This window comes from Mytilus edulis, chromosome 1 (assembly GCF_963676685.1).
Source record: "Mytilus edulis chromosome 1, xbMytEdul2.2, whole genome shotgun sequence".
In the NCBI taxonomy this organism is placed as follows: domain Eukaryota; kingdom Metazoa; phylum Mollusca; class Bivalvia; order Mytilida; family Mytilidae; genus Mytilus; species Mytilus edulis.
In genome coordinates this window covers 75003291-75030821 of record NC_092344.1, presented here as the reverse complement: position 1 = coordinate 75030821, position 27531 = coordinate 75003291, and the positions used below count along the sequence as shown (strand labels likewise).

General features: G+C 34.2%; 1 long non-coding RNA gene across 1 annotated transcript; it reads left to right on the top strand.

Moving 5' to 3' along the window:
- The first annotated feature begins 3954 nt into the window (after positions 1–3954).
- On the top strand, positions 3955–11170 carry LOC139490034 (uncharacterized). The gene is made up of 3 exons (XR_011656247.1): positions 3955–4136; positions 5255–5362; positions 11012–11170. It is a non-coding gene; the product is annotated as an uncharacterized lncRNA (long non-coding RNA).
- The last annotated feature ends 16361 nt before the right edge of the window (positions 11171–27531 follow it).

Here is a 27531-nt window from a genome sequence, read left to right as displayed (position 1 = left end):
CTTTGACTATATTATTATATAATGCCTGAACCAAGTCAGGAATAAGACAGTTGTTTTCCTTTCGTTCCGTTGGTTTACATAGTCGGGCGTTTAATTTTGTAAGGTTTCATAGGCGGATCCAGGAAAAAAATTGATTGATTATATAGGGAACCACTGAAGCGTGACTGGAGCGGCCTCCCCTTTTAGGTCAGTCCCCCCCTTACAAAAAGTTTTTGATCCGCCACTGGGTTTTATGGACTTTTTTTAAATTTATTTTGAAGTTCGGTATTTTTTGTAGTACTCTGTAACCATTGTGTTGCCTACATCAGTAATAAGACATATAAATCGGGAACTATTTAACCGTCTGAAAATACAAATGTACATGAGTTTACCCAGTTTATTTGCTGAGGTCGTGTTTTCAAATATCACTTAGTTTGTGTAGTTTTACTCTGTTAACGTTGTTGATCTGTTTTTTTTTTCTCTCTCTTGGACGTAGTATTGTAGTATTGTCTATTTAGTCTTTTTGCTGTCTCCTTTCAATCTTTATCCCTTTACTTATAATAAACACCCGACTGTTTACTTTTATTAGTGTTCTTTTCAGTAATTTATCGTGTATGTATACTGTAAGAAATTTTGAAATGCATGATTCTGAAAATGTGTTCTATATATGTAATTAACGTTATTAACACGATTTCTTAAATTGCAGTAAAGGATTTAGTTAAAAGTAGGTCAATTAAACACTTTTTTTTTATTCTTATTGAAATGATTATTTTTAGTTTCCACGTAGCAAAACATGCCCATAAAAAGGATCACATCTGTTTGAAATTATTTTAACATTATGCTACTAAAATAGTTGTTCAATGTACACATTTGTCTCTAATCTAGACCATAAGGAGGTCTAAAGTATAAGTATGTCTCTGATCTAAACCATCATGTCTGTCTCTGGTCTAGGCCATAAAGAGATCTAAATTACATGTTTGTCTCTGATTTATACGATCATGTCTGTCTCTGGTCTAGGCCATAAGGAGTTCTAAAGTACACATTTGTCTCTGATTTATACGATCATGTCTGTCTCTGGTCTAGGCCATAATGAGTTCTAAAGTACGCATTTGTCTCTGATTTATACGATCATGTCTGTCTCTGGTCTAGGCCATAAGGAGATATAAAGTACACATTTGTCTCTGATTTATACGATAATGTCTGTATCTGGTCTAGGCCATAATGAGATCTCAAGTACACATTTGTCTCTGAATTATACGATCATGTCTGTCTCTGGTCTAGGACATAAGGAGTTCTCATGTACACATTTGTCTCTGATTTATACGATCATGTCTGTCGCTGGTCTAGGCCATAAGTAGATCTAAAATACACATTTGTCTCTGATTTATACGATCATGTCTGTCTCTGGTCTAGGCCATAATGAGTTCTAAAGTACACATTTGTCTCTGATTTATACGATCAGGTCTGTCTCTGGTCTAGGTCATAATGAGATTTTAAGTACACATTTGTCTCTGTTTTATACAATCATGTTTGTCTCTGGTCTAGGCCATAATGAGTTCTAAAGCATACGTTTGTCTCTGATTTATACGATCATGAGCTTTAAAGTATATGCCTGACACTGGTCTATACATTAAGAAGTTCTCTGTCTCTGATCTAGACCACCTGGAGCGCTAAAGTACATTCCAGTGCATTCTGGTAAAACATCAGAAGCAACCTATACAGAATGACGAACATAATATCTCCATTATAGTTATTGTTATGATATAAACAATATGTTTTAATGTCCATGCACTGAGTCATAATCAATAACGCAGATGTTTTAAGATAAAAGATACTAAATCATGTATCCCTTGTGATAAATTTCGTTCATTGAAACATCGAACCAAACAACAAAACATTATTTTTCATATTGTGATTGTGATTGTTATGTTCAGGTTCTGCAGTTTGATGTGTGTGTGTTACCCAGCTAAAACTGGACTTAGAGCTATAAATAGTTTCCTGCTGAGTAATAGAGCGTAATGTCCAGACTTCTGAGGGAGACAAAATGTATGGTTATTGTTATTTTTTGCTTACCGAAACACAATAAAAGAGGAGGTGTTTTGTAGGCTATATTTTCATAAAACGTGAAGAATTAAAAAAAATATTATGGAATTGGGTTAACAAATTGTCTATATTTAATAGATACATATATACCAAACCTTAAGTTCAACTTCTATGACAAAGACAAACAAAATATTTCAAGTATTTAAGCCGATAGAACATTGTAGTATTACATGTATGTTATGGTACTAGAATTTCATCATGTTAACTTATGTTTTAATTTTTCTCTTTTTATGTTATTATATCCAGCGAATAGAACAGTCTCGAGGGAACAGTAGCTGTTCTAGTATTCAGACTAAGAGATCTAGATATCATAATGTTTTAATGAAAAAGTAGTTAAATGGTGCTTTCTTACGCTATTTCAGAAAATTTTATCAACAGTTAATGTTGAGAAAATTAATTGTATTACACACTAATTGTGCAGTCCTTTATGAACTCAGGCTCCTGAACCATCCACGGACAGCAAACAATACTTTGACAGACGTGATTAACTAAGCATACACACCTTAGCATACAGTTTTGTTGAGAGATATGTAACTTATTTATTTGATAGGTTTCATTCATTACAACACGTAATAGCCTAAACATTCAGATATTAAAGCTGCGGAAATGAACAATTATAACAATAATTTGTAAATTCAGATAAGTATGAGATGAAAGACATACATGTACATTGATGTTATGACTGATGCGAGTTTACACGGAACAATTTACATTGATTCAAATTAAACCGAGTTTCGGGTAGAACAAGTTCAGATTTGTCATAGCATGTTGTTCTGACTATGATGTATTTATTTTTATCAAAACGTTTATCGAACAGTGTTATATAGGTTTGTTCCTAATATTGACTCTTTTTCACTTCATTACAACGGCCATCCCCATGTCCGCTTAGTACAAAAGACCCCTAAGGCTACGTCTGTACACAAAAGACTAATGTGGCAGCCACGACGATAGTAACGTGAAGATCAGACACTGCTAACATATCCGAATCACACGAGTTCTCGTCGGGTTGTTGTTGTTGGTGTTGGTTTTTCTTTTGCTTTCTCTGCAGTGATTTGTTAATGTTGTTTTCATATTTGTCCATAGTATTGTCTGTTTTTATTTTATTCTTAAGTTTTGTATCTTTTCTATCATTTTTTCAAACGTGTCTATCCAAAACTCAAGAAATTTCGAAATGATCTGTTATGCATGTTGAAGTTGTATATAGATACGGTAGATACCATTAATACTTGATATGATCTGATATAACCATATAGTAAAAAAAACAAAACAAACAAACCCAGACTATCATCTAGGCAAACTGAATCTAATTGTGATTTGCGGATATATAGTTTGTTTTCTTTTCTATTAACGCAGAAGTAATAATCTTTGTATTGTGTTGGGCTTAAGCATGGATGACCCTCTTTTGGTGCCGCTAAAAACAAACTATATACATGAACGATATTTCCTAAGATATTTTCAAATTGATTGAACTTTTGTTCTTTATTTTGTACTCAAGATTGTTTGTTTTGGATCATAGGCCATCATGAAATATGACAAATCGGCAAGCCTTTTAAAAAGTTTTATCAAGTGAAGTCTAAAAGTCTTGCCAAGTACAGTCAATGTGGTAGGCACTTAAAGTTAACCATCGAGAGACGTTAACCACCGAGAGTTGGTTTTTAGACCCGCCCAGTGCACCTAAGCACGCCTACTTTTGGAGCTCTTTAGTATGAAGATAAGAAAAATATACGAAATTACGGAACTGTATACCCTGTTTTATTCTTGTTGTAGGTGTTTCTTGCGCATGCGCACAAAGCACGGTGATAGTTACGGTTACTGACTCAGGAACCTTGTATATTATATATGTTTAATAAACTGGATCCTTGTTGTGTTCAGTTATCGATACACTACGATATAATTACGGACCAGTTTAACATAAACATGGTAAATAGATAGACAGCTGATAATCAATTAAGAAATAACCTGGAAGAAGAAATGAGTTAACTATTGATTACAACAGAGACGAGAATGCCATCGAGTTTGTTCTGCTAAAAAAAGCGGGAACATTGGAGTTTATGGTTAGATTTTAAATATTTATTGTCTCCAAACTGGGTAAATTTGATATAGTAACAACCCCCCCCCTTTTTTTTTTAAATAACTCGAGAACCACACATCTCGGTCGCTTAACAAAGTAACAATAAGAAATAATTATTGTTAGTTTCAAGAATAATTAATCGTCAAAACTTATCCCCTCCCCGACATCAAAGGAAGTTAAATGTATTATCCCAAAATTAGACCAAATTTTTATGATATAAGGACGTCTTGACAGGCTATTATTTTATTTTGTTTTGTTGGGTGTTTTTTTTGCTTAGACGTCTTCCTCCTGTATGAAAAAAAACCATAATAGACCCCCCCCCTTTTCCCCATAATATAGCTTTTTAAGAAGTCATAATTATTTGGACTACCCCTGAATATATTTCAGACAGACTCTTCTCTAAAAAAATGTAAACATGATTTGAGAGAAATCTTTGGAATAGTTTTTTAAATGATTTAATTATTATGTCATGTATATAATTGACATTAACATAGTTATAAACTGAGACTACTAGTATAACACATAGTGTTATAGTAGTCTCAGCTATAAACTTTCCATTGTATTGACCAATATGACTAACTCATATGCTCTTTCCCATAAATGTCACAATATCAATATATTACAGTAAAACTGATAGTTTGATGACATTGTTTAAGACTATTGACTTCAGGTCAGCCTAAACTGAGTTTAAAACTGTAATTTATTCATTAAAACAGTTCAAGACATGTACCTTCTGAAATGTGATTGCATCAAAATTAAACCTAAGGCATAACATACTTAGTGTGCAGGAAGTGCCACCAAATAAATACTGATTTGTAAAATTAGATGATGATATTTGTGAAGTCAAAGATATTATAGCTAGTTATAACTGGTTTTAGATATAAATCTGAGTAAAAGGTTGATTTATATGTGCTCTTTCATGTTTAGATTATAATTTAAATTTAATCTTTTGAAGTTTTTTTTTATAATATTAAGACATTAAAATCACAATTATTTATTTATACACAAAAAAATAATTTTTGTCCTTTTTTAGTTGAATGACTGTACACAAACATTATACACACATAATTTTGATAATTCTGTAATGTTTTTTTTCTATAGCCCCAGAATGTGACAAAAGACTTATTAATCCAGATTTACAAAAAATAGAAATAGTTCAGCTACCATAAGACTGCTATGACAAAAATTTTGCAGTTTCCAGAATTTGAGGTAGAGTATAGTTAGGAATAGTTTGATTATGCAGATGCTTAGTTTGCCATAAACAATTATGCCCTTGATACAAAAGCAGAGGAAACAAAAAAGTATGAAAATAGTTGAAAAAAGTAATCATTATTACCTAGTCATATACTGTAAATAGAAAAAGAGAAAAGCACTGGTTATGATTTGGTATTTTTAATAGCATTATCATTTGTCCATAACTTGGAATATATACTGGATTGAGCTTGACATTTATTTAATATCATTGACACATGGTTGCAAGAAATGAAAGATGGTAATTTAAACCTAGCAATTTTATTAAGATTTAAAAAAAAGCTTTTGATTTGGTAGAATATGACTTTCTTTGTTTAAAGCTCGACATGTATGGATTTAGTGAGACTACTGTTAGTTTTTTTAAGTCGTACCTGAATAACAAAAGGTATACATTTGTAATGTTAACTCTGAACAACAACATGTAAAATTTGGTGTTCCCCAATGTTCTATACCTTGTCCTCTATTGTTTGTGCTATTTATAAATGACCTTCCCTTATGCATTAAAAATTGTGAAACAGACCTATATCGTTGTATATGCTGATGACACCACTATTCATAAATCAGGGGGAAACATCTAGAAAATATAAATGATGATGTTCAAGAAGATTTATACAGGGTTGAAGAGTGGTGTAAAATTAATAACATGTTCATAGATGCATATGAAACAAAATGTTTGATTACTGGAACAAAGCAGAAACTATTCAGACTTTTCAACCAAACTTGATAATAAATTAAAGTATTACAAAATTCTTAAAAGTAACTGGAGAAATCAAATTGACCAAGGTTGTGCTAATATATCATCCAGAATATACCATCTTTCTTAAATACATTTTTTTTTATATAACTGCAAGAAAACATAATACAATGGGTGTTCTGCCCCTAATTGACTACTGTTGTATTATTTGGGATGAATGTAAAAATTGAGGGATAACAAGAATTTTAAAAATCCAAAAAAAGGGCAGCATGATAAATTCTAGATGCAGATCCGTTATCTCTCTTGGTATACAGGAGCACTATATTCTATGTTAACCTCCGCCAGTAGGTATAAACAAATACTGTTGATAGACGGTATATAGGAGCACTATATTCCCTGTTAACCACCGACGGTAGGTATAGACAAATACTGGTGATAGACGGTATATAGGAGCACTAAATTGTATGTTGATAGGCGGTATATAGGAGCACTACATGTATATTGTATGTTAACTACCGACACTAGGTATAGACAAATACTGTTGATAGACGGTATATGGGAGCACTATATTGTATATTAACCACCGACGGTAGGTATAGACAAATACTGTTGATAGACAGTATATAGGAGCACTATATTGTATGTTAACCACCGACGGTAGGTATAGACAAATACTGTTGATAGACGGTATATAGAAGCACTATATTGTATATTAACAACCGACAGTAGGTATAGACAAATACTGTTGATTGACGGTATATGGGAGCATTATATTGTATGTTAACCACTGACGGTAGGTATAGCCAAATACTGTTGATAGACGGTATATAGGAGCACTATATCTTATGTTAACCACCGACGGTAGGTATAGACAAATACTGTTGATAGACGGTATATAGGAGCACTATATTGTATGTTAACCAGCGACGGTAGGTATAGACAAATACTGTTGATAAACGGTATATAGGAGCACTATATTGTATGTTAACTACCGACAGTATGTATAGACAAATACTGTTGATAGACGGTATATAGGAGCACTATATTGTATGTTAACCATCGACGGTAGGTATAGACAAATACTGTTGATAGATGGTATATAGGAGCACTATATTGTATGTTAACTACCGACGGTAGGTATAGACAAATACTGTTGATAGACAGTTTATAGGAGCACTATATTATATGTTAACTACCGACAGTAGGTATAGACACATACTGTTGATACACGGTATATAGGAGCACTATATTGTATGTTAACTACCGACGGTAGGTATAGACAAATACTGTGATAGACGGTATATTGGAGCACTATATTATATGTTAACCACCGACGGTAGGTATAGACATATACTGTTGATAGATGGTATATAGGAGCACTATATTGTATGTTAACTACCGACAGTAGGTATAGACAAATACTGTTGATAGACGGTTTATGGGAGCACTATATTGTATGTTAACCACCGACGGTAGGTGTAGACAAATTCTGTTGATAGACGGTATATAGGAGCACTATATTGTATGTTAACCACCGACGGTAGGTATAGACAAATACTGTTGATAGACGGTATATAGGAGCACTATATTGTATGTTAACTACCGACGGTAGGTATAGACAAATACTGTTGATAGACGGTATATAGGAGCACTATATTGTATGTTAACTACCGACACTAGGTATAGACAAATACTGTTGATAGACGGTATATGGTAGCACTATATTGTATGTTAACCACTGTAGGTAGGTATAGACAAATACTGTTGATAGACGGTATATAGGAGCACTATATTGTATGTTAACCACCGACGGTAGGTATAGACAAATACTGTTGATAGACGGTTTATGGGAGCACTATATTGTATGTTAACCACCGTAGGTAGGTATAGACATATACTGTTAATAGACGGTATATAGGAGCACTATATTGTATGTTAACCACTGACGGTAGGTATAGACAAATACTGTTGATAGACGGTATATAGGAGCACTATATTGTATGTTAACTACCGACGGTAGGTATAGACAAATACTGTTGATAGACGGTATTTAGGAGCACTATATTGTATGTTAACTACCGACAGTAGGTATAGACAAATACTGTTGATAGACGGTATATGGGAGCACTATGTTGTATGTTAACCACCGGCGGTAGATATAGACAAATACTGTTGATAGACGGTATATACATTGTAGGAGCACTATATTGTATGTTAACCACCGACGGTAGGTATAGAAAAATTCTGTTGATAGACGGTATATAGAAGCACTATATCGTATGTTAACTACCGACATTAGGTATAGACAAATACTGTTGATAGACGGTATATAGGAGCATTATATTGTATGTCAACCACCGACGGTAGGTATAGACAAATACTGTTGATAGACGGTATATAGGAGCACTATATTGTATGTTAACTACCGACGGTAGGTATAGACAAATACTGTTGATAGACGGTATATAGGAGCATTATATTGTATGTTACCTACCGACAGTAGGTATAGACAAATACTGTTGATAGACGGTATATGGGAACACTATGTTGTATGTTAACCACCGACGGTAGGTATAGACATATACTGTTGATAGATGGTATATAGGAGCACTATATTGTATGTTAACTACCGACAGTAGGTATAGACAAATACTGTTGATAGACGGTTTATGGGAGCACTATATTGTATGTTAACCACCGACGGTAGGTGTAGACAAATTCTGTTGATAGACGGTATATAGGAGCACTATATTGTATGTTAACCACCGACGGTAGGTATAGACAAATACTGTTGATAGACGGTATATAGGAGCACTATATTGTATGTTAACTACCGACGGTAGGTATAGACAAATACTGTTGATAGACGGTATATAGGAGCACTATATTGTATGTTAACTACCGACACTAGGTATAGACAAATACTGTTGATAGACGGTATATGGTAGCACTATATTGTATGTTAACCACTGTAGGTAGGTATAGACAAATACTGTTGATAGACGGTATATAGGAGCACTATATTGTATGTTAACCACCGACGGTAGGTATAGACAAATACTGTTGATAGACGGTTTATGGGAGCACTATATTGTATGTTAACCACCGTAGGTAGGTATAGACATATACTGTTAATAGACGGTATATAGGAGCACTATATTGTATGTTAACCACTGACGGTAGGTATAGACAAATACTGTTGATAGACGGTATATAGGAGCACTATATTGTATGTTAACTACCGACGGTAGGTATAGACAAATACTGTTGATAGACGGTATTTAGGAGCACTATATTGTATGTTAACTACCGACAGTAGGTATAGACAAATACTGTTGATAGACGGTATATGGGAGCACTATGTTGTATGTTAACCACCGGCGGTAGATATAGACAAATACTGTTGATAGACGGTATATACATTGTAGGAGCACTATATTGTATGTTAACCACCGACGGTAGGTATAGAAAAATTCTGTTGATAGACGGTATATAGAAGCACTATATCGTATGTTAACTACCGACATTAGGTATAGACAAATACTGTTGATAGACGGTATATAGGAGCATTATATTGTATGTTAACCACCGACGGTAGGTATAGACAAATACTGTTGATAGACGGTATATAGGAGCACTATATTGTATGTTAACTACCGACGGTAGGTATAGACAAATACTGTTGATAGACGGTATATAGGAGCATTATATTGTATGTTACCTACCGACAGTAGGTATAGACAAATACTGTTGATAGACGGTATATGGGAACACTATGTTGTATGTTAACCACCGACGGTAGGTATAGACAAATACTGTTGATAGACAGTATATAGGAGCACTATATTATATGTTAACCACCGACGGTAGGTATAGAAAAATTCTGTTGATAGACGGTATATAGAAGCACTATATCGTATGTTAACTACCGACATTAGGTATAGACAAATACTGTTGATAGACGGTATATAGGAGCATTATATTGTATGTTAACCACCGACGGTGGGTATAGACAAATACTGTTGATAGACGGTATATAGGAGCACTATATTGTATGTTAACTACCGACAGTAGGTATAGACAAATACTGTTTATAGACGGTATATAGGAGCACTATATTGTATGTTTACCACCGACGGTAGGTATAGACAAATACTGTTGATAGACAGTATATAGGAGCACTATATTGTATGTTAACCACCGACGGTAGGTATAGACAAATACTGTTGATAGACGGTATATAGAAGCACTATATTGTATATTAACTACCGACAGTAGGTATAGACAAATACTGTTGATAGACGGTATATAGAAGCACTATATTGTATGTTAACTACCGACAGTAGGTATAGACAAATACTGTTGATAGACGGTTGATGGGAGCACTATATTGTATGTTAACCACCGACGGTAGGTATAGACATATACTGTTTATAGAAGGTATATAGGAGCACTATATTGTATGTTAACAACCGACGGTAGGTATAGACAAATACTGTTGATAGACGGTATATAGGAGCACTATATTGCATGTTAACCACCGATGGTAGGTTTAGAAAAATACTGATAATAGACGGTATATAGGTGCACTGTATTATATGTTAACCACCGACGGTAGGTAGAGAAAAATAGTATTGATAGACGGTATATAGGAGTACTGTAATGCTTGTTAATCACCGATGGTAGGTATAGACAGGTTTTTGTATGGTAAACACTGACGGTTGGTATGGACAATTTCTGTATCATGCATCAATTGTAAATAAAAGTATCATGTGAGTGACACAGGCTCATTGAAGCCTCTAGTTTTGATATTATTAATGTGGAGATCTGGTCTAATTTATCATTTTCTCTATTACATGCATGATAACTGCAACAATTGAATTGAAATAAAAGTGATAATATTTCTGTTGTAGGTTATCAAGATTTAGTGTTTCCATACAAGTGACAAAGATTGAACAACAAAAACATCTCAACCTTTACAGGACAGAGTAGACTTTTTTCACTGTGCTTAGTTTTGTCTTTATGTCTAAATTATGATACCTTTGAAAAAACCAATAAAATATGGAATAACATTTATTTCTATCTTATAAAGTGGAGTGAAGAAATAAGGGGTCATTGAAAAGATAAGAATATATTGCTATCATATATGCAGATCAGCAGCCCATACATTTGCTATAGCACATAAATATGGGACCAATAATTTCAAGTTGCCTTTTAAAAAAGACTTCTCTTGAACTGAATTTTAATGTGCGTATTGTTATTCTTTTACTTTTCTACATTGGCTAGAGGTATAGGGGGAGGGTTGAGATCTCATAAACATGTTTAACCCCGCCGCAATTTTGCGCCTGTCCCAAGTCAGGAGCCTCTGGCCTTTGTTAGTCTTGTATGATTTTAATTTTTAGTTTCTTGTGTATAATTCGGAGTTTAGTATGACGTCCATTATCACTGTACTATTATGCATATTTTAGGGGCCAGCTGAAGGACACCTACGGGTGCGGGAATTCTCGCTACATTGAAGACCCATTGGTTGCCTTCGGCTGTTGTTTGCTCTATGGTCGGGTGGTTGTCGCTTTGACATATTCACCATTTCCTTTCTCAATTTTACTTATTAATGTTATGCGAGATACCACCAAAGACCACTAGGTGTTGATCAAATGATATTGTAAATAAGAGGGTTGTCCAAATTATTTCCAACAGCTGTTTGATATACACTACCTTAATCAAACCACAATGGTAAAAAAACAGTTTTGGTCAGTCTTAAAAGAAGCAAATATAATTTAGAAAAAGTGCAAGCTGTTGATAAAAACTACAAATAACTGCCAGTCCTAAATGTGGGTGGAGATTACCCTTTAGCACAAATGAGTTTCTGGACTAAAGAAAGTAATTTCGGCACAAACCGATTATACCCTTTCAAAAACTATGTGTAGTCCCTTTTATAAAAGTGGCAGATTATCTTTCTATCTAGAGTATCTATGACAACTAACTGCTGTTCCTAGTGACGTTAGTCTTTGGTTTTTGAAAAGATTGGATATATTGTCAATTCTTTTCTAAGATACCGGTCTGATAAACAGGAAGTAGCCAGATTAGCTACTAAATATATGCACACTGAAATATAGTCCCTTAAAATTCCCATGGCTGTGTACATGTTCAGATACGAACTATGAAAATTTTGTTTATATCTTTAGAGAAGTAAAATCAAGTATGTATGTCTTTAGTTTTGTCAAATTGCTGTCTTGTTTTGTCCTGTTATTAGGTAACAGTACTGATACAATACTGTATAAAATACGGAGATGTGGTATGATTGCCAATGAGACGCCTACATGTATCCACTCAAGTTCAAATAAAGTGGATGTAAGCAGTTATATGCAACCATACAGCCTTCAACAATGAGAAAAATCATATCAAATAGACCCTTGTAAATAGGTGTTGATCAAATGATATTGTAAATAAGAGGGTTGTATATTTCATGACGGTATAATACTAAACCCCTAACAGGAGGGATTGTGCCTGATATTCATATGATGAAGACATAATCTTTCAATCAGTTTAATTAAGGTCTGGTTCTGGCATGTCAATAACTGCTAGTAGTCTGTTGTTATTTATGTATTATTGTCATTTTGTTTATTTTCTTTTGTTTCATATTCTGACATCGGACTCGGACTTCTCTTAAACTGAGTTTTACTGTGCGTTTGTTTTTTCTACATTGGCTACAGGTATAGGGGAGTGTTGAGATCTCAAAAAACATGTTTAATCCCGCCACAATTTTGCGCCTGTCCCAAGTTAGGAGCCTCTGACCTTTGTTAGTCTTGTATGATTTATAATTTTAGTTTCTTGTGTATAATTCGGAGCTTAGTATGACGTCCATTATCACTGAACTAGTATACATATTTGTTTAGGGGCCAGCTGACGGACACCTCCGTGTGCGGGAGTTTCTCGCTACATTGAAGATCTATCGGTGGCCTTCGGCTGTTGTCTGCTCTATGGTCGGGTTGTTGTCTCCTTGACACATTCCCCATTTCCATACTCAATTTTATAGTATGATTTACATCTGCAATAATCACGAAACAATCAGAGACAAGTTTGGGTCTAAATCTGTATATCCCACATAATCAAATTGACCGAAGAGAGAGGTGAAAGATATTAAAGGCTTATTCAAACACATAAGTCAATAATAAACTGACAAAACCACGGCAAAAAAAAGAGAAAGATTAAAAAACAAACAACAGAATGCAAAACACAACAAAGAACATCACAGACTGAACAAAACGAACCTCGCCAAAAAACTGGTGTGACCAAATGACTAATTTATCTCAGCCTTACATTATTTAGCAGACCCTTTATTATACCAAACCAAACAACGTTCTTTTAGTACAATGTTTTTGATCCATCGGTCTGTCAGTCCTGTTCTCGTTATTGCAACTCCTCTGAAACCACATAACAGAGTTTTATAAATCTTTGTAGATAATGAAGAAATTATGAAATTATCAATTCATTGATTTCCTATATACTCCTACAACAGTTTGTCATAAAATCTTTCTAAAGACCACAACAGAGTTTCATGAATTTTTTTAGATAGTTAGGACATGCTATGTAAATGTGCATATTGGCAGAAAATCATGATTAATTTTTTTATGCCCCACCTACGATAGTAAATGGGCATTAGTTTTCTGGTCTATGCGTCTGCTTCTTCGTCCGTTTTCTCGCTTCAGGTTAAATGTTTTGGTCAAGGTAGTTTTTGTTGAAGGTGAGGTCCAATAAACTTGAAACTTAGTACATATATTTCCAATAATATGTTTTTTTCTAAGCTTAATGCCAAAGAAGGTTTTTTTCCCCTATTTCACGGTCCACTGAACAAAGAAAATGATAGGGCAAGTGGGGAACGGTATACGATGGACACATTCTTGTTTTTGTCGAGCCTGCGACTTTTGTCGCAGAAAGCTCGAAATAGGAATGGTGATCCGGCGGCGGCGACAGCGTTAGTTCACTTCTTAAAAGCTTTATATTTTAGACGGCGAACGACCTGGATGCTCCATACTTTAAATACAGATGCCTTAAGTTTGGAAGTTTCCGTCTGTCACATGTCCATTGTCCTTGAACTCATTTTCATAGTTCAGTGACTACTTGAAAAAAAGTTAAAAGTTTTTGTAATTTCTCTCATATTATGGGTAACTATGTTTAGTATTTGCGTACCTTGGTCAGCATGCCCATCAGACAGTTTTCACTTGACCTCGCCATCATTTCATGGATCAATGAAAAGGGTTAAGTTTTTGGTGGTCAAGTCTATATCTCAGATATTATATGAAATATGTCTTGTATATTTGGTGTATGGAAGGATTGTAAGGTGTACATGTCCAACTGACAGGTGTAAGGTTCTTTGATTACACACAGTCAATGCATTGTCTGTGCTTCCCAGATACAGTCTGTATGCATTTTCTTTGTTGTAAATTAAATTAAGTTTATGTATTGTACGTCGTTCTTAGTCTTTATACATTGTTTATATGCTTTGACTATGAGTCTAAGATACTTCTATTGTCGGTATATCTTAGAGTTAGTCGGTTAACACTGTCTATAGATCAGAGACACAGTATGTATGCATTGTAAGTTGTTCCAAGTTGAAATAAAAGTCTGTATGTTTTGCCTGTTACTGCAAGATAAAGTGTGTGCACTGCCTGTGGCTCTTATATACAGTCTGTATGCATTTTCTGTATGCTTTCTCTATGGGTCTAATTTTTAGATACAGTCTGTATACAAAGTGTATCTCTGACCCATATACAGTGTCCAAAAAAACTCTGTTTTAAGATCTCTAATCCATATACAGTGTGAAAATGATCTTTGGTTCTAAGATGCATTTTGTTTGATTGGCTGAATGCTTAGTATATATTGGTTTCGATATATGGTCTGTATGTATTGTATGGATCTTATATATTTGTATTTTTTTCCATCTGATGAGTAAGCCTTTTTCAACTGATTTTTATAGTTCGTTCTTATGTTGTACTGTTACACCAAAGTCCCAGATTTTTGGAGGTTTGGGGTCCCGCTAACATGTTTAACCCCGCCACATTCTGTATGTATGTGCCTGTCCCAAGTTAGGAGACTGTAATTCAGTGGTTGTCGTTTGTTTATATGTTACATATTTGTTTTTCGTTCATTTTTTGTATATAAATTAGGTCGTTAGTTTTTTCGTTTAAATTGTTTCACATTGTCATTTCGGGACTTGTTATAGGTGACTATGCGGTATGGGCTGTGCTCATTGTTGAAGGCCGTACGGTGACCTATAGTTGTTAATTTCTGTGCCATTTTGGTCTCTTGTGGAGAGTTGTCAGTAGTGTTTGTGGGACAGAATGAACCCATAAAGGTGGACGTCGGACGCTGACGCTATATTTGGACCTGGGTGTGAACGCCGACGCGGTCGACCATGAAATCGGGACGCGAATTTGAGGTTGGACCGTATGATTCGGACATCGAGACACCGACGCCATATTTGGGCTTTAAACTTGGACGCTATACCTTAATGTTGCATCAGACTACCCTTTAAAGTGACGTCATACCCTTAAAAGTGGACGGTATATTCTCGAAATGGACGAGAATTTGTCTTTGATAAACGCTTACCCAACCCCTAGGTAATAAGTCTGTGATAATTCTGAAAAGAATCTTCTACCTCTTAAATAATTAACTGCTTATACATGTTTATAACAACTGTAAGAATTCTCCAAGATATACTATATTAATCAGAAAAACTGTCACTCAATGCAGTAGGCGAAACTATTCCCGTGTAAAGATAATTGGATTAAAATGTTTGATATCAATACATAAAATATTTGTCTTTATCTTTTTAATTTTTGGATTTCTTATCTTATTAACATGACAATCGTGAAACATTCAGTAGTATTGCTTTCTACGGAAGCCCATTTAGGACCTCCCAAAAATATAAAATTATTTGAATTCGAAATCACGAATTTAAATTGTTATCTCGAATTTTATAATTCGTTTTAACAGATTAAATTTGTGATAATGAATTGGTGAAAATCGTTATAACAGATCTTGTAATTCGTTATTAAGAATTAAATTCGTTATCACAATTTTTTGTAATTTGTGATAACGATAAATTCGTTATAACGATTTTATCGTTATAACGAATTGTAGAATTTGTTTAAACTGATTAAATTTGTGATAACGAATTTGTGGAATTCGTTATCACAGTTTTTATTGTAATTGGTAATTTCAGATTAAAATTCATTACCACAGATTTTTAGCTCACATGGCACACAGAATAAAGAGAGCTATCTTCCTCACTCTGCACCCATCGCTGTTTATTACTTTTACAAAAATCTTCTTCATTAAAACCTTTCTGACAAAGTGAAACAAACTTGACCGCAATCAATTTTGTTTTAACGCATTTTACACTATACCTAGAAATTTTTGTCGTGTAAACGGGTGGGTTTATTAGCCAGTGACCCAGTTTACACACTGAAACTCTCCGGGAGAAAATATGTCTAATTCTCATATTTCTTGACCGAAATATTTTTATTTTTTATTTTCTACCAAAGTTTTTTTAAGCGGTGAATATCATTAGTGTGTGTACCTGGATACATTTTACACAGATCCAACGGAAATAGTTTCGCCAACATGGTTTATCGATATGTAAACCTAGGGATGAACTAATTCTTTTGCTTCTGTGTAAAATATATTAATTGGCGATACACACGAAGGAAATCGCCTGTCTAAGAAGACTTTAAATTAAGAAAAAGGAATACAAATGTTACTGTCACGAATTATGGGTATCAAACACATTTTGTATGCCCCCGCCGCTAGGCGTGGGAGAAGTTTAGTCTAGCCCTTGTCCGTCAGTCCAGTCCGTTTGTCGGGTACGTTCCCAGAAATGGTTTCCGTTTGCCTCAACCAAATGTTATAAATTTAACTTATACACTATGCCAATTACTAAAACACACAGATAAAATTTGAAATTGAAGGGCGTCTCTTTTATAGTTCGTGAGTTATGTCCCTTTACAAATGGTCAAAGACGTAGTGTTTATTCTGTAATTTCCGCTCACTACATTTAGTTTGCCTCAACCAAATGTTATTGAATTAATACACAATGTTTATTAACACAAAACACTGAGTCTGATGATCAAGTTTGAAATTGGGTGACGTTACTTTTACCGTTCTGAACTGGTGCCCATTCAGCGCTAATTTACAAAAACAAAACAAAACCAACAAACAACCAAATTAAGTGTCCAATCAATTTTGCTAATTTTTAAAATAGAAATCGTTAAAACTAAATTGCTCGTGGTCAAGTTTGTTTAACTTTGACCAAAAGGTTTCAGTAAAGAGAAAAAAGCTAACTTAACCCTGTGTGCCAGGTGAGGTAGTTCAAATTTAGGTGAAAATGTTTTTAATCTGGAATCACAAATTACATTAAAAAAAAATGTGATAACAAATTCCACAAATTCGTTATCACGAATTTAATCCGTAATAACCATTTATACAATTCGTTATAACGATTTTAATTCGGTATCACACATAACAAAAAAATGTGATAACGAATTTAATTCGTAATAATTCGTAACGAATTACAAAATCTGATATAACAATTTCCAACAATTCGTTCTCACAAATTTAAGCTGTTATAACGAGCTGTTATAACGAATTATTAAATTCGTAATAATGATTTTAATTCGTGATTTCGAATTCAAATTATATTTGTGGGAGGTCCTATGGGCGTCCGTAGCTTTCCGACTTATTTGAACCACTTAATTAATATCCTATGGTCCTGTTTAACATGACATCTCAAATAATTAGATTAAGAGATAAAGCACATCTGGTGATTAAAAATAAGTATCTTTATACACTTTCTTTCAATAACATGTTTACAGGTGTACACTTTTTTATTTGGTTCTAATTAACGGACACCAATTATAAAAATATAGTCTGTGACATTAAATAATTATCTTTATCTTTTAGATAAGCATGACAACCGTAAACATTGAGTAGTATTGCATTCCAACTCATTTCAACCACATATAATTACTATCATATGATTAGGATTTCAACCCAAATGATTAACTAAAACCACGTCTGGTCATTTAAAATTGTTTCTCATTTAACATAATCTTAACTATATATTTGAAAATTCCACGGTCGTAGTTGGTTTTTATCTTCAAAAATACACGGATAATATATTTAATCAATCAATATTTATATACAAGGAGTTTGGATTGGGTTTACAGAATAGAGAATAATGGACGAAAAAATAAATAAAGAATGATATGGGCGAGAAAAATAAAGAATAAAGAAATATGACCAAAATAAATATAAAGAATAGTGAAATAGGGACTGGTAAAATATATCGAATAGAGAAATATACGGCTGCTTAAATATAAGGAATTAAGAATTATGGGATGTTAAACTATAAAAAAAATTATAAAGGAATACAAACAAATACGACTGTTACAGTATATAATTGCAGTAGCATTTTTTGTTTGTTTGTGCTCGTGCAAGAATTATGTCCGTGCAGAGAAACAAGAACCGGTTTGAACCGGTATAAATGAGATGATTCTGGCTCTGTAGGTGGTCGGCTCTTAGCATACGGTCCAATCAAACAAGTTTTATGTCTATATAGTCCTTAACATAAAATTATGATGAAGATTACTAAATGCTTAAGGAAGAAAGATGATCAGGAGGATTCATTAATTATACAGAAAATCAAAAAATTGTATTGACTATAAAAATTATTTCAACCGTATAGAAGATAAATTAGTCTACTGTACTTGCCACTGGACGTTAAGCAATCAATTACTATTTCCGTTTATTTCCTTAAATACGGCTTTGAGTATAACAAAGCTGTAAGAGAGATACTAAAGGTTTCACTGGAATTAACACTATGGACGAGTTCTGTTTATTTATTAATAGCGAAAACTCGCTTTCATCCATCGTTTGAAAATAATGTACGTGGCAATTTCAAAGTGCGCCTTGCAAAACGCTATACGTTGGATGGATCGTGGGAATGTGCATTGAAGGTGTCGTTCATACCGGAATTAGAAGCCTAAACGAGACGTATGTACTTCTGTTCCGATTTCGTGCACCAGTCGTACGTTAGGGAAAATCTCTCCATATTCTCCAGTCGATACGATTAAATGAAGATATCACGGACGTGACGTTTGGGAAACCAGTCTATTTCACGGTAACCAGGAATGAATTGTATCACATCGAATTTGTTTTGAGATACGATCATCTTCAAATATGTCGTCTAAAAGATGACCATGTATTTCTCTTGCTATATTTTCGAAGGAAGTGAAGTAAATCTATAAGAGGAAACTACTCACTGTCATTTAGGAAATTACGAGTATGTTTAATTGCAATATTTGCTGTAAAGTGTATGTGTGGCCGCACGATCTTCAAAGACATATAAGAAGTAAGCATTCTTCGGATGAGCCACTATACCACCCAGGTGTTACCCAGCAGCAGCAAAAGCAGTAACAGCAGCAGCAGAAAAAGAAGCAGCAGCAGCAAAAGCAGCAGCAGAAGGCTTTCGTGTTTAGACACCCTTTCACCATGATTGTGTCCGGTCCAACCTCCTGCGATAAAACTTATTTTATTTTATTTGTTTCAACACATAAAAAAACTGTGAAGTCCTAGTCCAGACAGGATCGTTTGGTTGTATAAAAGGTGGCAACCTCTTTACGAGGAAATACAACGAACATGCAGTGCTTCCACGCGTTGAATTCATTCGTGGAATTCCTTTTGATCTCGAAAGGGACGATTTTTTCGATCCCAACCTTCAGAACATGATCCTATTAGATGACCTCATGTCGACATCGGACAAAGACTCGAGAATAAATTATTTGTTTACGGAAGGGTGTCACCATAGGAATTTATCGGTCGTGGTTTTTAATCAGAATTTATACTTTGGCAAAGACCCCACCCATAGAAGAAACTGTCATTATCTCATTCTCTTTAATAACCCCATTGATCGACAGCCCATCGTGACTCTTGGCCGACAGATGTATCCTTTTCGAGGGGACGTCTTTCTCCGGAAATTTGAAGAGGCAAAGAGGACACCTTTCGGGTACTTTCTTGTTGACCTAAAAGCTAGAACCCCAGAAGCCTCCAGATTGCACACAGAGGTCTTGCAGGTCGGTCAAGGAGAGACACCAGACGGACAGAGGGATAACGACCGTCTCTCGAATACTTTTGAAGACGATAGTTCGGTCTCATCAGACGAAGATATTGCCGACGAGACAACACATATTTTGTCAGAGGATGCTGAAACACGGAAAGATCTCATCGCCTGTCAGGATTGCGGAGTACTTAGTGTTTGCTCACCTACGTGGATGAGAAGCCCAACGTCAGCAAGGTTGTGGGAATAAAAACGGCATTGCCCTTAACGATGACCGGGAAAGATGTAGAGGATGCTTTGAGTGGATGGCCCGTGACCGTTTGCTGTGCAGAAGACTTGCCTAGAACATGTTCTTGGATTAATTTGCACTTCTCATAAGTGCAAATTGGAACCACACTTTTTTTTGTCGTAGAATCACCAAATTTGGCAATAATGTACCTCTGGGAATAAATAACACAATACAAAAAAAAATTTGGTGTGGCTCGCCCGGTTCGGCAACTGGAGTGAAAACAGTGACAAAATCCTGTAGGATATTTTTTTCTCCCATAGGATTTTTAAAAATCCTACAGGATTTTCAGAAATCCTATAGGATAAAGTCATAATCCCATAGGATATTTTTTATATCCTACAGGATATTTAAATCCTAAGGGATAATAAATCCCTTAGGAGAATAAAAATATCCTATAGGATATAGGTTCTCCCTTAGGATTAAAAAAATCCCTTAGGAAAAATAAAAGCATTTCCTATAGGATATTTTTTATCCTACAGGATATAAGTCTAATAAGATAATCCCATGGGATTAAAAATATCCGATAGGATTAATAAATATCCTAAGGGATTTCATTACAGAAAAAATATCCTGTGGGATAAAAAAGAATCCTAAGGGTAATAAATAAATCCTAAGGGAGATTAAAAATCCTGTGGGAGATCAAAGCAACACATAAGAGAGAAAAAATCCTATGGGAGAAAGAAATATCCTAAAGGAGAAATGAATATCCTATAGGAGAAATAAATATCCTATGGGAGAATGAAATATCTTATCAGAGATAAATCTATTTGTGAACAAAACCAAAGAACAGATAATAGTTTTATATGTTTTTGTAGTAAGTAAGGATATTATTTTATTGGACCAGACCAAATATTCACAGATTTCATTGTTCAAGAATTGTTAATTTTTCTACCAATGACACAAATTCCCGATAATTTTACTTGGAGCTTGCATTGTGTTACTGCTACTGGTCCGTTTGTTATTTTATGTTTATTATTGCCATTTGCGTAGTTTCTTCTGTTACCTATTCCCACATCTGACTCTGGCTTCTTTTAAACCGAGTTTTCTCTTTTTTATGCATTGTGGTTGTTTATTCCTCATTTGCTAAAGGAATAGGGGCCGGTTGAGATCAAAAGTCATGAATATACATTCATCGCCTGGTTCAAAGCAGAAACCTTTATCCTTTGGTAATATCATGTGGTTTTTTTTCAATTAAATTCAAAAGTGCATTCTAGTGTTTAGTGTAGCAATCATTTCACTGAACTGTTATACATTATTGTTTAGTGACCAAAAGAGGTCCGCCTCCATGTGCGGAATTTTCTTTCTACATAGAGGACCCATCATTTTGAACTCATTAGGGTTCCTGTACTCACACGACTTGTTTTTTTTTTACTGAGACATGACTGTGACACCATCTGAACAAAAACTGTGAATAAAATCAGAAGCAATTTTAAAACAACACATGGTGTTGGGGCTAAGAATACCACCAGCTTTTCATTGAAAGTAATGACAAGACAGAAACATGCGTCCAACGGGTATATCCAATACACTACAATTACTTAAACAACTTTGAAAATCGTACATAAGTGTTTTTGATTTTTATTAAATATAGCTTGCTTTCCGTGAATATATTTTTATTGTGGAGATGCCTGAATAGATTTGCCAGTAGCCATACTTCTTCGATTGTGTCCTCAATATGCATGTAGTATTTGCAACTGAACATTTACATTAACTTTCAACAATAAATTCTTCAACAAAATTTGATAATAACTGAAATTTTATGGAACTAAAAACTAGATGTTCTAAAGACAGTATTGTTCACATAGGTCTATGTGCATCTCTGACAACAGACACATCAACACGTTAGGCTAGAATAACATTCGTAACTAAAACTTTCAAAAAAATCATTATTGCTGATAATTTCAGAGATTAAAAGGAGAAATCATTTTGTTTTTGTTTAATCCGCTTCCAAATTTGTTTTCGTGCGCATGGCTTTGATGGGCGCCAACTCTTAAGTTAGAATATGGTCAGCTTGTCAAAAAATGTTTATGTATTAAAAAGTTTTATCAAGAAAATGGAATAGAAATGTCGACAATAACAAATTGAGATATTATATGCTAAAAATAGATATAAATAAAGTCAGTGGTATGAGTGTTGATTTGGCAATGGAGAAAAAATGTTCCTATCCATCAAACTTTTAAAACTTTACACACTTCTGTGTTCTCTTTGGTTTTTTTTTACATAAACCTATGTCAATTTCCAAGTTGTGGTCCCTTACGCGAAATTTTGTTAAAATTTGAAGACTATTAAAAATTCAATAGGTCAAAGAACAACCTTCAACATTTGAGGATTTTATAGCCAAGGCTTCGTTTAGTTTAAACATATTTTATCTAAAAAAAAAAAAAAAAAAAACAGCCTTCAACACGGAGCCTTGGAAATTAGAAAATTTGCAGTTAGAGGCCGCAAGAATAGTAACAGGTCTACCAATATTTACAAAAACTGAAACTTTATATTCTGAGGTTGGCTGGGAATCTCTTTTTGAAAGAACAAAGAGAAGAAAATTACAGATGTTTTAAAACATTTAAAACCCGGCCACGTCCACTTGTATTTTTTGTCTATCTGACGAGTTAAGCCTTTTTCAACTGATTTTTAACCGGATTTTTGTGACAAAAATGTCGGTTATTGATTTGGGGATGTACGGCGGGCGGTCGGTCGGGCGGGCGGGCGGGCGGCAATCAAATGTTGTCCGTGCATTAACTCATGAACCGTTCAACCAAAGCTTTTAAAATTTTAATATGTTGTTACTGACAACTAACTGAAGGTCAAGTTCAATAATGGCGATTTTGACTTTTACCGTTCAGGAGTTATGGTTCTTGAAAGATTGAAAAATGGAGTTTCCAGTCGTTTTCGTGCATTTACGCATGAACTGTTCTACCTAAGCTTCCCAAATTTTAATATGTTGTTACTGATGACAAAATGGAGGTCAAGATCAATAATGGCGATTTTGACTTTTACCGTTCAGGAGTTATGGTTCTTGAAAGATTGAAAAATGGAGTTTCCAGTCGTGTCCGTGCATTTACGCATGAACTGTTCTACCTAAGCTTCCCAAATTTTAATATGTTGTTACTGATGACAAAATGGAGGTCAAGTTCAATAATGACGATTTTGACTTTAACCGTTCAGGAGTTATGGTTCTTGAAAGATTGAAAAATGGTGTTTCCAGTCGTGTCCATGCATTTACGCAGGAACTGTTTTACCAAAGCTTCCCAAATTTTAATATGTTGTTACTGATGACAAAATAGAAGTCAAGTTCAATAATGACGATTTTGACTTTTACCGTTCAGGAGTTATGGTTCTTGAAAGATTGAAAAATGGTGTTTCCAGTCGTGTCCGTGCATTTTCTCATGAACCATTCAACCAAAGCTTTTGAAATTTTTATATGTTGTTACTGATGGCAAATTAGAGGTCAAGTTCAATAATGATGATTTTGACTTTTACCGTTCAGGAGTTGTGGTTCTTGAAAGATTGTGAAATGGCGTTTCCATTCACGTTGTTGCATTTACTCATGAACCATTCAATCTAAGCTTTTCAAATTTTAAGATGTTGATACTGATGACAAAATGGAGGTCAAATTTGATATTGACGATTTTCACTTTCACCATTCATCAGTAATGGTTCTTGTGATATTGCCAGGACACAAATAAATATTAATAAATCCGGTTTGCTGTCGTTGTGACAGCCTCTTGTTATAGTTCGTTCTTATGTTGTACTGTTATACCACTCTCCAAGGTTAGGGGGAGGGTTGGGATCCCGCTAACATGTTTAACACCGCCACATTATTTATGTATGTGCCTGTCCCAAGTCAGGAGCCTGTAATTCAGTGGTTGTCGTTTGTTTATGTGTTGCATATTTGTTTTTCGTTCATTATTTTAGATAAATAAGGCCGTTAGTTTTCTCGTTTGAATTGTTTTACATTGTCTTATCGGGGCCTTTTAAAGCTGACTATGCGGTATGGGCTTTGCTCATTGTTGAAGGCCGTACGGTGACCTATAGTTGTTAATGTTTGTGTCATTTTGGTCTTTTGTGGATAGTTGTATCATTGGCAATCATGCCACATCTTCTTTTTTATATGAACCAAAAGCATGCACCAGAATATCTATGTAATATTGTACCTCCTTGTGTACAAAGTACAACCAACTACCCGTTGCGAAATAGTCATGATATTATTGTTCCATTTTGTAGACTTTCCCTTACTACTGAATCGTTTATTCCCTCTACTATACGAGAATGGAATAAACTTAATCCAAAAAATCGCAGTGTCGACTCTATTTCTAAATTTAAGAAAGAATTAAAAAACGATAGTCTATTATGTAAAACTGAAACGTTTTATTTGTACGGCCCAATGAAATTAAATATTATCTTAACGCAATTTCTATGTTCCGCTTCATTCTTAAACAATGACCCATTTAGAGCTAATATTATAAAGGATCCTTCTTGCCATTGTGGGTCCGATATTGAGGATGTCTACCATTACTTCTTCGTTTGCCCAAAATACACATTATGCAGAAAAACCTTATTCCATAACCTTAACTGGCTGTCTGAAAACTTTGTTTTAGATAACTTTTAATTTGCGGACACTTAGAACTTTTGAACGAACAAAATATCCAAATTTTCAAACAAGTTCAAAATTTTATAAAAAGGTCAAACAGATTGCTTATGCCTTGACAGAGCGTTATTATTACTGACACGGAACGTCGTCGTTGTCATCAATTCACAAGTCATCGTCACAGAATTATACGACTTTTCAAACTTTCTTTTCCTCTTTTTACTTTCTCTCCTCTTTGTTCACCTATGAAAGCTAGTATTTATTTGTATAAACTATTTGTTTTATGTGCATGTCCATTATATCATACTATTATTGTAACTTTATATTGTATTATGGAGAAGACTTCATAAGTATGATTTACTTGTGTCTAATCCATTTTTCTTTAATTCAGCAAATAAAATATGTCTAAACTAAACTGAGGCTTGTCTATAAAAAGCCTCAAATGACACATGAACAACCGTTCAAACAGGAAAACCAACGGTCGAATCTATAAGCGAAACTAGAATCACTTATGAACTATACATTAGCAAACGACACCCACTGAATAACAGATATCTAACATAGGACAGCTGCAAGCAAACAGTATAGGTGTATCTGTTTAAAAGCCTTAAGTATACGGATAACTCAAAAGACTTAAGTTATAATGTTCTTAATGTTACCAGAACCGTATATATATATATGTTAATTAAGATATGATATTTCTAAAACAATTTCTCGTCCTAAATATGCATGAAATACTTGCCACTGGACATTAAGCAACCAACAATCAACCAATCAAATTGTGCTTTAAAAATTAATTAAACAATATAAACCACAATTGTGTTCATCACTTGTTGTCAGTTGTCTGTTTGTACAAAATATACTGAATTCGTTTTTGTCCAGAAATATATCATTGAGACAAGTTCAAGTATGTAAATAAATGCATACGATACCGTGAGGTAGTTGAAATTATCCAGTAGAATCATTTTGTGTCCGTCGTCGTCTTTCATACATATCAAGTGTTGTATTCACTGTTAGCGTTAGGCATGGTCTCGAAATCATAGTCCCTATTTCGGTATTGACTAATCACGAAGGGGAAAAGGGGGGGGGGGGGTCCACGGGTCAAACACCTTTTTCTTTATTAACAATAAACACTTTTTTTTTTAAATTAAATAAACCGATGTATACTTCAGATGTTGAATCAAAAAAAGATTTCAAAACAATAATAAATCTTAAATTCAAAAGTATTTTATGGTAAACATATTTAATGTTAAGGTTATATTCTATGCAGTTATGTAATTTGACACTTGTCTTACGGTTTCGCTACTTTCGGCAAAATCTAAACATTGTTCAATAGGAAGTGTTTTTTTTCTCTTTATCGTGTCTAGATTGTTTTGCACATTCGTCTATACTTTTATATATGTTGTTGTTTGTAATTTGACAATAGTGTTCCAAAAACGCAAATAGCTGGGTGACAACTATTATTTGCTTATGATAATGTCTTGGGATGACTCCGGACTCCGGACCATTATTTGTTCGCTTTGAATTACACGGAATTTCTGCCAAAGCTTAGTGAGTATTATTAGAATGTAGGACAAAAAGTCACAGGACAAAAAGTCACAGACTAAAAGTCACCAAAAAAAGTCACAGGTCAAAGTCAGAATTCATTTTTCTGATTATTTTCTTTGGGTAAAAAACGCTTATTTCTACAAAAATATGTTTGCATTGTTCTTGAACTATTATATATAAACCAACTTTGTAAACAACATGCATTTACCCAAAAAATATCAAAGATGATTAAATAATTGTTGAAAACAAACACAATATTTCAAGATATTTCTTTTACATATTCAAAAACTAATCAACATTTTATTTGTGACTTTTTGTCCTACCACTTTTGTGACTTTATGTGCTGTGACTTTCTGTCCGTTTACCTATTATTCAACCAGGTAAGTTTTCGCAAAAATGTGCTATCGAAAATACAGGTGAACGCATTAATTCGGCGCTAAAATGGTCTCTCATGTCGGCGCTATTATGTCCTTTAGTAGTTAAATTTTTTCCTCCAAAAATCGAATTTCACGTTTCGGCATTTTCGTGCATTACTTTTCCGAAATGAGTAGATACCACTTTTCCGCATTTTACCTGTATTTCACCTGTAAAAAGTGATAAAAACGATATATATATAACTGAGCCTTACGGTCTTATTAGCTATAGCACCAGTTCGTAAAAATGACCGCGAACGAATTGAATTCGTATGTCCGAACAGTTTGTCAAGTATGGTAGAGAAGAGATTACGAGGTTAGACTTCATAAAGTCAGTTGGCTATAAGTTTTACGCTTTGACCAATATGCATGTAAATTGGCTAAATTTACTGTAAAATAGTTTACTGCCGTTTTCTGTTTTATCTGCATGCATAATTTTATATAAACTTTTAGCGCTGAATATTGACTTTAAATATTTGAAT